Consider the following 11306-nt stretch of genomic DNA (forward strand, 5'->3'; position numbering starts at 1 on the left):
ATGAGTCTGTTCCCAGATCACCTCCCTTTGGGAAGCTGTTACATTTGGACACCATCTCATTCATCCCCTTAGAGGTGACCCCGAAGCATTTAGTCTTTTAAAAACCCCAAGAAAACATCAAATTAAGAAAAACAATCTATGTGTTAACTTGCCATCTTCCAGCTTACTTAAGCATGAAACCTCAGTACTTGCCGAGCTCAGATCTACCGAGGGCGTGTGGATCCTTCGCATGTTGGTTAGCATTGGGGGGTCAGTAAACTCCCATGGTGGGCGGTCCATATCCTGGCTAGAGACCCAGAGGCGCGTTGTGGGGGGGAGAGGAATCCATCAATTGTGTGAGCAGCCTCCGTCTATGGGGTGCAAGGGGCGGGTCTGAGAGACCCCAGGAGATAGTCTGTCCAGGATGGAAGCAGGCATTGAACAGTGGGACAGGGTTCTTTGGCCAAGATGTCTGGTGCATGGGCCTGTGGCACTGGAAGCTTGCAGGTCAGGCTGCTGGAAGGGCCATAAAGCTTGTACTGCCCGAGGCAGGCTGGGAAGGCCAGGGGCTTCTGAGTGGGCAGCCATGTTAATGGATACGCAGGCCATTTTCATCTTCAGTGCACTTCATTGCCTTGGGGTTGGTTTTTGTTTTCTAGGCCTAGAGTGCCACTGTGCTGCCCCAGGCTGGCCTCAAACCCCTGGCCTCAAGCCACCCTCCTGCCTCAGTCTCCCAAGTAGCTGAGCTGCAGCCCTGTGCAGCTCATTGCCTTTTCTCCTGCTGAGTCATACAATGAGGACCACCCTGTGCATCCATTCTGTGATACTCTTAATGTCTAACGCTGTATAGCTGCTCACTTAACAGAAGCCAGGCTCTTCCAGGGAGGGCTGTAGTCACTCCTGCTTGGCACCCAGGGGTTCCTTGAAATTCAACAGCTTTGCTGAAGTGTAACTAATATACATCAACTGCACATAATGTGTGCAATTCGGGGAGATAGGACATAGGCACTCCTGAAATCACCACCTTCATCAAGGTAATAAATATATTTACCTAAATATACCTATCATCTTCCAAAGTACTTTCATGTTGCCCAGCTTTTGGAGTAATAGCACGAGATTTACCTTCTTAACAAAGATGTCTACCTACAATACTGGGAGTTGTCCATGTGGTTTTAACATAGTAGATTATGACTTAAAACACTTTATCGTAGAGTACCACAACTTACAGCACATCTTCCCCTCTTTTCACCAAGCTTTTAGGAGATTTGTATCTTTTACTACTGTTTGGTTGGAGCAGTTGCTTTGCAAGGAGGATTTCCATTGATTCGAAAGCTGAGTTATTAGACTTATAAAGGGGGTCCTTTGTCAGGTGGTCTTGTCTCACCCCTCCATCATCATCAGTTGTGGGGGTCCATTCACTCCGCTTCCCCAGAGCAGTGAGAAGAGGACTGGGATGCCTGTGAAAGGCCACGCATGCCGGGAACGAGAGAACGTCTCCCTCGCAGACGGCCTCTCTCAGTGCTGGGCAGATCTGCGTGGACTCAGGTGCACGTGAGGATTCAAAACGAGCCAGAGCAATGAATAGCCTGGTGTCTGTGGTCAGGAAGTGGCAGGCTAGGGTGCTGCTGGGTCTCCATGGAGGTGCAGGCCTAGGGCTTTGGGGATGCTCTGAGGAGGAACCTGTACCAGGCACGAGGTAAGACCACATAAAACCGCCCTCAGGCTGGTGTGGGATGTGATTTCTATCTGGCGTGCCCTGTGGGACATGGCACCTGAGGAAGTCTGTTTTCATCTTTGCAGTGTGGAAATACAGTCTGAGAATGATAATGATGATGGTGGTGGTGGTGGTGTGTGTGTGCGTGTGTGTGTGTTCCACAGCCAGCACAGCTTGTTCTTGGCACCATCATGTTCCCTCAGTGAGTTTTTAACTTGTATTACTCCAAGGCTCCAAAAGTATGAGTTACTCTCAAAGTGCCAGTCCAGGTTGTTACCAGGGACCTGTATGTCTGCAACGCTGGCGTCTGGCATGTTCCAGGTCCCCCCTTGTGTGGTGGTGCAGAGCCCAGGCCTTGGAGAAACCAGCCTCGGTTGTTCCCTTTCTTGGGAATGGACCCTGCATTGGGAGGTGAGGAGATGCTGCGGGGATGACAGGTGGGGACTCGTCTGGCTCATGGTCGGGTTCCTAGGAATTTCCCCAGTGGTGACAGGCTGATCTTCCACGGAGGCGCTCAGACCACAGGCACGAGGGTGTAAATGGAGCTGATGGTGGGTTCCTGTTCTCTGCGGTGGTTCATCGAGGGGAGGCAGGCATGGGTCCTGCACCCCAGCCTGCCTCCCTCCCCCCCACTGTCTTTGCTCTGTGAGTCCTAGATGCTCCCATGGGCCTCAGACCTCACGAGGTATGGCTCCTGGTCAGGTGCTGCCTAAAAGTCTGAGATGGGGTTGGTGAGCGTCCTAAGCCTTGGCTCTATGGCTGGAGGAAGGCTGGGGGCAACGGGAAGCTCTATGAAGGTAGAAGGAGCTGGGGAGCCATGACTGCTGTTTCAGCCTCTCTGCTGGCATAGACGGTGCCCCCTGCCATCTTGCCCTGGGCTCTCACTGGTGGCGATGGGTGGCGGCTGGCCTTGCTTGTCCCAGAGCTTAGCACCTTGGCCACTGGACTTTCTGGCTCGGGGTGGGGAAAGGGGGGCTTTGCCTCTATTGCATTTTCATGGAGGAGAAACAAAGGGCAGTGGCCTTGGCTAGGGGGCATTGGGGCACTGGCCAGGAAGTGGGACATTTGTCCTGTTTGCCACCCTGGGTTTCTTTACTGCTGGCTCCTTTCTTCCTTCCCTGGTTCCTAGAACCAGAAAGGACCCCAGTTCCGCCACCTTTGCAGCATCTCTGAGTTGCACTGGTGTGGGGCGCCACCCAGGGGTGGAATGCAGTCACTGCAGGCCCAAGCCGACTTCATTGCCACCTGGCTTGAGAAAACCCTTAACTTGCATTAAAATAAAGAACAAACGCAAACAAACAAAAAGAATAGGATGTAATCCTAGCTACTCAGGAGGCTGTGATTTGAGGATCATGGTTTGAAGCCACCCTAGGCAGACAAGTCCCTGTGAGACTTTTATCCAATTAATCACTCAGAAATTGGAAGTGGAGCTGTGGTTCTAAGTTGTAGAGGACTAGCGCTGAGCAGAACTGCTCAGGGACTGTGCCCAGGCCCTGAGTTCAAGCCCAACAACCGAAAAAGCAAAACAAAACAAAAACAACTATATAGCCTGGTGCCAGTGGCTCATGCTTATAATTTTAGCTACTCAAGAGGCTAAAATCTGAGGATCTGGAGTCAAAGCCAGTCTTGTCAGAAAAATCCTCGAGACTTTTATCTCCAATAAATACCAAAAAAGCTGGAAGTGGTTGAGCGCTAGCTTTGAACATAAAAGCTCAAGGATGGCACCCAGGCCTTGAGTTCAGTCCCCAGGGCAAGTACAACCCATAAGATGATGCGAAGTGAAATGAACTCCATGTTATGGAAATGAGTGTTATAGCACTGTTGTAATTACTTTCAACATGCCATGTGAAACCGTAGCTTTTTTTGTTGATGATCCTCTTGTGTCCCTGTCCTGTGGTTGTCCTCGTGCTGTCACTGCATCTCATCTGAGTACCCTGGATACTGTGTATACTGGTGTTAGAACTAGGGAAGGGAAAGGGAATATCAAAATCGAGAGACAAAGAATAAAAAGACAAATGACTCCAAAAGAAATACTTGCAAAACCATTTGGTATAAACCAACTGAACAACTCATGGGGGGGAGAGGAAAACGGGGAGGGGAAGGGGGAAATGAGGGAGGAGGTAACAAGTTATACATGAAATATACCCATTGCCTTATGTATAAAACTGTAACCCCTCTGTACATCACTCTGACAATAAATAATTATTCAGACCCCCCCCCCACTGCGCAAAGAATAGGATGGAAAGAAGGGAAAGCAGAACCGTGTGTATGTGTGTGTGTGTGTATGTGTGTGTGTGTGTGTGTGTGTGTGTTCTATCCATGATTTCTCACTTACAAAGGCATTTTTATTATTCAGTTTAGATTATAAAACATACCCCTCACACCATGGAGGTGCAGGAAATGACACCTGAGTGAAATGAGCAAAAAAGATGGGTCATCCTCCTCAACCCATGGAAGGGGCAGGTATACTTGGCTTTATGTAATATTCTTACCATTCTTGTTTGAATTTTCCTTATATCCTAAAAATGAAAATTTAGAAGTGTTAGGAGAAGCAAAAATGGATCTGCATTGCTTGTTTGGGACCATCTAGGATGGGGGCCCGCTTGTTCCTGATCAAGTCCTACTTAACAGCAGTAGCTGCCGCATCTAAATCCTCCACCCAGACTGGCTCCCAAACTGATCTTCCCCAGACCCGCTTCCAGCATGCATCGCAATGGACTGTCGTGCACATGGGAGATGAGGCCCCCTCTGCCCCGCTCCGAGCCCGTAGCAGCTCGCACTGCGCTTAGAAGAAGAGCCAATGCCTTTCCAGAGGCTGACGAGGCTCTGTGCGACCCCCACCGGGGGCTCTGACTCCCTCTCACCACCCACTCCAGCTCACACGCTCTACCCGCAGTGGCCTCCTGGCTTTCCCCCAAGCTGGTCAGGCACGTGCACCTCACACTGCGCATGGGCAGTTCCTTTGCTTTGCTCTGATGCCTGCATGGTTGCCTCTCATCGCCTTCCTCAGTTTCTTTAGAGTCTGGTGCTGGTGACCCATGTCTGTAGCCCAGGTTACTCAGGAGGTTGAGATCTGAGGATCACAGTTTGAAGCCAGTCAGGCCAGGAAAGTTCACGAGATTTTAATTTTTTTCGATCCAACACTGGGACTCCAACGCGGTAGCTAAGGCTTTCACTCATTGGCTAGTGCTCTACCAGTGGAACCACACCTCCAACCCCCCCCCCCAACTTTTATCTTCAAAACCCACCAAAATCTAGAAATGGAGCTGTGGCTCAAGTAGTGGCATACCAGCCTTTAACAAAAAACGCTGAGACACTACCTAGGCCCTGCTGAATTCAAGCCCCACAACACACACACACACACACGTATGTGCACTGCGTGCACAAAAGAAAAAGAAAAATACAAGTTTTCTCAGCCCTCAGGGAAGTCCACCTTGACTGACATCTGACCCCACGCAGATTAGCATTCTGCTTGCTCTGCTTTACCAGTGGACTTGGCCCCTGGGAAACTGACTGTGTCTGCTTGGTAGTTTGGATCTCTTCTGTGGTTTTTCAGAGGTGACCTTTGACACTCAGCGATCTCCTAGCCCTCCTCTGCCGCTGTGGGCCCAAGGCACATGACCCACTGATACCCTACTTTCTGCTGGTTCTTAGCGCCAGGCAGCTAGCACCTTTAGACTCTCCCCACTTCTCCACCCTTCCGTCTTGAACGCACATAGGCTTGTGCGTTTGCACACACACAAGCACACTTCTATGATAATCTGTGGAGACAGAGGAAGGAAATAGTGAGAGCAGTTCCTCGCTCTATTTCCCAGTGACTTGGGGTCATTTTCCTTATGCTGCCCAATCATCCATCCGTCCACTAACCATCCACCCCCTAACTGCCCATTTCCTCAACGTCACTGCATTTACCATGCCTTGGGCACTGTGCTAGGCACAGGAAATCTCTGCCTGCACGGGAGCATAAACAGTGGATGGACTAAGAATACTAACTCAAATGAGTTTCATATACTGGAGAGGCATGAGAAAAGGAATTTAGGGTGGTCGGTTATCAGGCTAGAGGAGAAAGGGGACCAGAGTATTTTGGGGACTGAGGGCTGCCACAAGTACGTAATTTGTAAGCCAAAGTCAAGATTTTATTCTGAGCATGACATAAAACTGGTGTGGGGGGTGGGGCGTGTGTGTAGGTGTATGCTCACGCAACCTAATATGTATTTTACTTTGTGTGTGTGTGTGTGTGTGTGTGTGTGTACTAGAGCTTGAACTCAGCGCCTTGCACTCTCATGAGGCTTTTTCACTCAAAGCTGGTGTTCTACCACTTCAATTACACCTCTACTTCCAGCTTTTTTCTGCTTAACTGGAGATAAGAATCTCACGGACTTTGTTGCCCAGCCTGGCTTCAAATTGTGATGGTCAACTCTCAGCCTCCTGAGCAGCTAGGATTTCCAGTGAAAACCACCAGAGCCTGGCCTAAAAGTATTACAAAGACTTCTTTAAATCTAGTTCAAAGCTTTTCTCTCCGTGTATGCATCGCTAGTGTTGGAGTGGGGATGGTCTTTACAGACTCTTGGTTCAGATGTTCTTGCTCAGCATTTCCCATTCTGTATTCTATGGTACAACCCTACAAGATTCTCCATGGAGGAGATTTCCTGTTATACATCCTGTTCCTGTCACAGTGCCCCTTAAATGTACTCTTTAAAGATGTCCTGATGACTTCTCAAAGAATGTCTGAAGAGGGGGCATGGACAGAGGCCAAGCTATTGAAGACCTGATACAACTTGCTGAGGGGTGGAGGGGAAGGTGAAGTCAAGGAAATGCCATATTTCTCACTTAAACTACTGGAATGGAGGGGAGAAGAATGGGAGGCAGTTGGGTTAGTGGGACTTGGTAAATTATTGCATGGGGCTTGCTTAAGATGCTTAAGGTGAAGGGCACAACAGTTCAAGGTAGGAGTCTGTAGCTGGAGGATAGATACTGCTGGGAGGTAAATGTGATGGTATTTAGAAATATAGGAACAGGCAGGAAATCATCCTAAACTCAAGGCTCAGTCCTGAAAAACTTATACAGACTGGCCCAGCAGAGGACCAGCTGCTAAAGAAGACCTAAAGTAGTAGCGGTGGGCGGATGGGTGGGGCAGGAAAAAAATCAGAGAGAATTCAAGAGCATTCAAGGAGTGGCAGTGGGCCACTGTATCATTACTTTGAGAAATCGGACAAGACAAAAATAGAAGAATCTTGGCTAGATCTACCAATATGTAGGGAACCAGTGGCAGAGTAATGTCTCGCTAAGCTAGATTAGAGTGGTTTAAAGGATAAATGAGTATCTGGCAGAAATTCCTAATAAAGTTAAGGATTGTTTCTTGCTTTTTGATAAAGTGCATGTATCTGAGACTGTGGTAAGCATGATGCAGACTGGTAAAGTCGTATTTGAGTGTTCCCACATTTATCTCCCCCAATACTGCTCAGAGGCCCCAGTCCAATGCAAAATAGAAACAAAAATGCACAAGGTATTGTCTACATGATTAGAATGAACACAAGGGTTCAGTAAGCTGAATACATAGTAGGATCTAAAACCTATTCATTAACAATAACCAAATAAATAGAAAACAAGTATCTCATGTGAACAAGTATGTGAAACAAGTATCTCAGGCTATGTAAGACCATGAATTTCTGGGGGAAACATTTAGCAGGGTCTGTGCCAGGTGTGCTAAGCCTTTACCCCAAGGCCTGTGGCTCAGAGATGCCTGGGCAGGGGCTGACTTCAGTTATTTCCTTGAACAGTCCTTCCTTTATCCAGAAAGACATGGGATAGATAAATTCTTACTAGTGTTTCTAGACAATAGTTACAGTAATCGTGTTCATTTTACCTTGCAGAAACATGGTTGCGTTACAGAAGGAAATACAATGTTTAAAGATTATACTGCAGACATTGTGCTTTGTTATGAAGTTACATAGGCCTCACACTCTTGAATTGTTTCTCAGAAATGCAGCAAGCCTGACCATGAGAATCCTAGAAAAGCTGGGGACTTCATGCCCACCATCTTAGTGACTCAGGAGGCTGAGATTTGGAGGATTGTTGTTCAAAGCTAGCCTGAGCAGAAAAGTCCCTGAGACTACATCTCCCAAGTAACCAGTTAAAACGCTGGGCTGGAAATGTGGCTCAAGTGGGAGTGTCAGGAAGCTGAAAGTGTGAGGCTTTGAGTTCCAACCCTGGTGTCAGAAAAGAAAAACAAATCCTGGAATAGGAAAACTAGAAAAACAGTTGTGTGTTCCTGATAGTCCCTTACCCCAATGACAAACAAGGGCTCAGCTCCCTCCTCTCACCTGACTTGGGTCGACCTCTTGCATCAGTGTCTACTGAGAGGAGAGTGGGGGATGTCTCTATGATGCGAACTTTTGTCTTGTTTCATTTTTTGATATGGGGTATCTATATCATTCATCCTATCCTTGAACTCGGGCTTACGTGATCCTCTTACCTCTGCCTACTGAGCAGCTGGGATTACAGGTATATGCCACCACGCCCAGCTTATGTAATGACATTTTAATAAAAGGAAGAAACAAGGTGAGCAAAAGGCAGAGAAACCAGGGCTGATAACTGATACTGAGCAGACAAGGCCAGGCTCTGATGAAAAGTCTATTATCAGTCTCCAAAGTGCTAAATCCTTTATTGGTTTTTTGTTTTTTTTTAGGTCTAGAAAATAGTCTCTCTGTGCTTCTATAAGAAAAACTCCTAAGTCTGGAGATATGGGTCAAGTGGTACTGCCCTTGCCTAACAAGCATGAGGTCCTACGTTCAAACCCTAGTATTACCAAAAGAAAACAAACAGACAATAAAAGGAAAAAAAAATCTTCCTAAATTGGGTCAAGTGGTGCACACTTGTAACTAAGCACTCAGGAGGCAGAGGCGTAGAGGATCCCAAATTGAAGGCCAACCTGGGCTACATACATAGCAAGAGCCTGTCTCAAAAATGAGGGCTGGGAATATAGCTCAATGGCAGGGCACTTGTCTCGCATGCATAAGGCTCTGGGTTCAATAATCCCCAAAGACTTTTTTAGATAAGAAAAAGAAAAGAAAAATCCTAAAATAAAGGGATAAAAGAACCTGAGAAAATTACAAGATAGACTATATTTATAAATAAAAAGATTAAATGTGAAGATGTTTTTTCCCTAACACATTCAAAACCTGCAAGTTCAATTTCACCTCTAGAAATTTCTAATGGACCTCTTGTGAGGTTAAATAGGAAAGTCAGTAGTTAGTATCTTAGCAGATATCCAGTCTTTGGGTGGATGATGGGTGGAAATTGTGGCTAGGTTAAATGGGGGAAATAAAGCAATAAGCAGGGACTGTAAGCAGGGACGAGGGGGCAATGGCATGTGAGTAGAATCCGAGGGCGTCAGCAGAGGGAGGTGGTAATGAGTCGCCCAGGAAAGAGAGATGTCACATTTGTATTACTATTGCATTTACTCTATCCAAATTCTCCCCTGAACCTATAAACTACTGCTTTAGAGTTACAACTGGAGAATATAGTCAGAAAGCTGTTTTTCTAATTAAAAAGCTTAGTCAGCACTGGTAGCTCACCTATAATGCTAGCTATTCAAGAGACTGAGATCAGAAGACTAATGTTCAAGCCAGGCCTGGGCCAATTAATGGGCTAAAAGCTGGAAGTGGAGGTGTGGCCCAAGTGGTAGAGAGCCAGACTTGAGCAGAAAAAGCCAAGTAAGAATACGAGGCCCTGACAGAGTTCAAGTCCTAGTACAGGCACAGAAAACAAAAAAGCTTATGCAGACAAACCCATGAAAGGGGAAGGTGGGAAGAGGGGAGAGAGGCAGCTGGGTGGAAGCGCAGTCGGCGGTCTGGGCTGGGTCACAGCTGTGTGTTGGGAGATGTTGAGCACCTGGGTGCCTAGCCATTGCGTGCAGCAGGAGCCATCCCTGGTCACCACATCCCAACAGCATTCCAGATGTTGCTGAGGACAAAGCTGCTCCCCGATGAGAACCACTGAGCAAGAGGCGAGCTCTAGAGATGGGGTGAGGGTAGTAGGTAACCTGAATAAACAAGAGAGCTGAAGAATAGGGGCAAAGTCTAGGCACAACTTTGGTTTGTGAGCCTCATGGTTTTAAATTAAGCTTCCCTAAGAGTTCGAGCAGAGTCAGTGATTGGTGCATTCCATTGTAGGGGGTATAGGCCCCCTACAATGCTAGCATCCCTCAGGTGGCAGAAACTTAAACTAGCCTTCCATTAGCCTCAAACTTTCTATTTAAAAACATGGTCCCTAAAGGGAATATAAATCATCATAAAGAGGGGTTGGGAATATGGCCTAGTGGCAAGAGCGCTTGCCTCCTATATATGAAGCTCTCGGTTCGATTCTCCAGCACCACATATATGGAAAACGGCCAGAAGGGGCGCTGTGGCTCAGGTGGCAGAGTGCTAGCCTTGAGCGGGAAGAAGCCAGGGACAGTGCTCAGGCCCTGAGTCCAAGGCCCAGGACTGCCCCCCCCCCGAAAAAAAAAATCATCATAAAGAACCTCTGCTCCTATTCAAGTGTACTTCAGGAGTGGAGAAAATATTCTGCACTGTCCTTATATAAAAGAAAACCATCTAGTATGATATCCTTTATTATTATCAATACTAAGTCCACTAATTTTATACTTCAGACATTAAGCTCAAAAGGTTTGGAAGCAACCCTCAAAAGCCGAACAATAGATGCATGGATATATAAAGCAAGGCATAGATATACATGGGAATATTATTCAACCTTAAAAAAGGAGATTCTAATCCATGAGGACATTATGCTGAGTGAAATAAGAAGTTACCTAATGACAAATACCACTGAATGGCACTTCTTACAGGTACTTAGAGGGGCGAAATACAGAGACAGGGCCTGGAAGGAGGAGGGGTAGCTTCATGGGGAGAGAGTTTCAGTTCTACAAGACAAAGGAGATCTAGACATGGGTACATGTGGGAGAATAACTTCTCTGACCAGTGGAACACTTAGCCTCAACCCAGAAGTTCTGATGCCTTATTAGCAAACTAATAGGCCTATGGGGAAACATCTCCATTCAGGGTCTCCTATGTTTGCTGGCCAAAGGAAACCACTGTTTGTTATAAGAATCTCCCCTTTCCCTGTACCAAGCCTCCCTTGGGAGACTTGTTTGACCAGCTGCCATTAGGGAAAGTCTCTTCACAGCAAATAGCAAAGTCTCTTCACAGTTAATAGAGTCTTGGTCAAAATCTTGAGCAAATAGTAGCTAGGTGGTAAAGTTTTGCCTCGACTGGTTTACTCCTCTGTCAACCATCTTTGATGTAGCTCAGCCCTTAATAGTGAACACTCTTTGAAGTAGCCACCTTTTGTAGTAGGTAAACTTTTGTATTAGTTTCCTTCCTCCCAGTAGTATCATCCTCAATTTTTGTATTTGAGATGGATATCATGCTGTATTAACTTTTACCCTGGAAGTTGTAAGTTGATTTCTAACCATATATAAACCCTGGCCCTCCTGAAATAAAGTGTGCATTGGTCCACTCGCCTCTGCATCCCCCGGGGCCTGACTACGGTTGCAGTTACCCAGGTCCAACAGGTACATAATAATGTGGATGTCCTTAATGCTGCTATACTG

The sequence above is a fragment of the Perognathus longimembris genome, chromosome 15, assembly GCF_023159225.1.
Source record: "Perognathus longimembris pacificus isolate PPM17 chromosome 15, ASM2315922v1, whole genome shotgun sequence".
Classification (NCBI taxonomy): domain Eukaryota; kingdom Metazoa; phylum Chordata; class Mammalia; order Rodentia; family Heteromyidae; genus Perognathus; species Perognathus longimembris.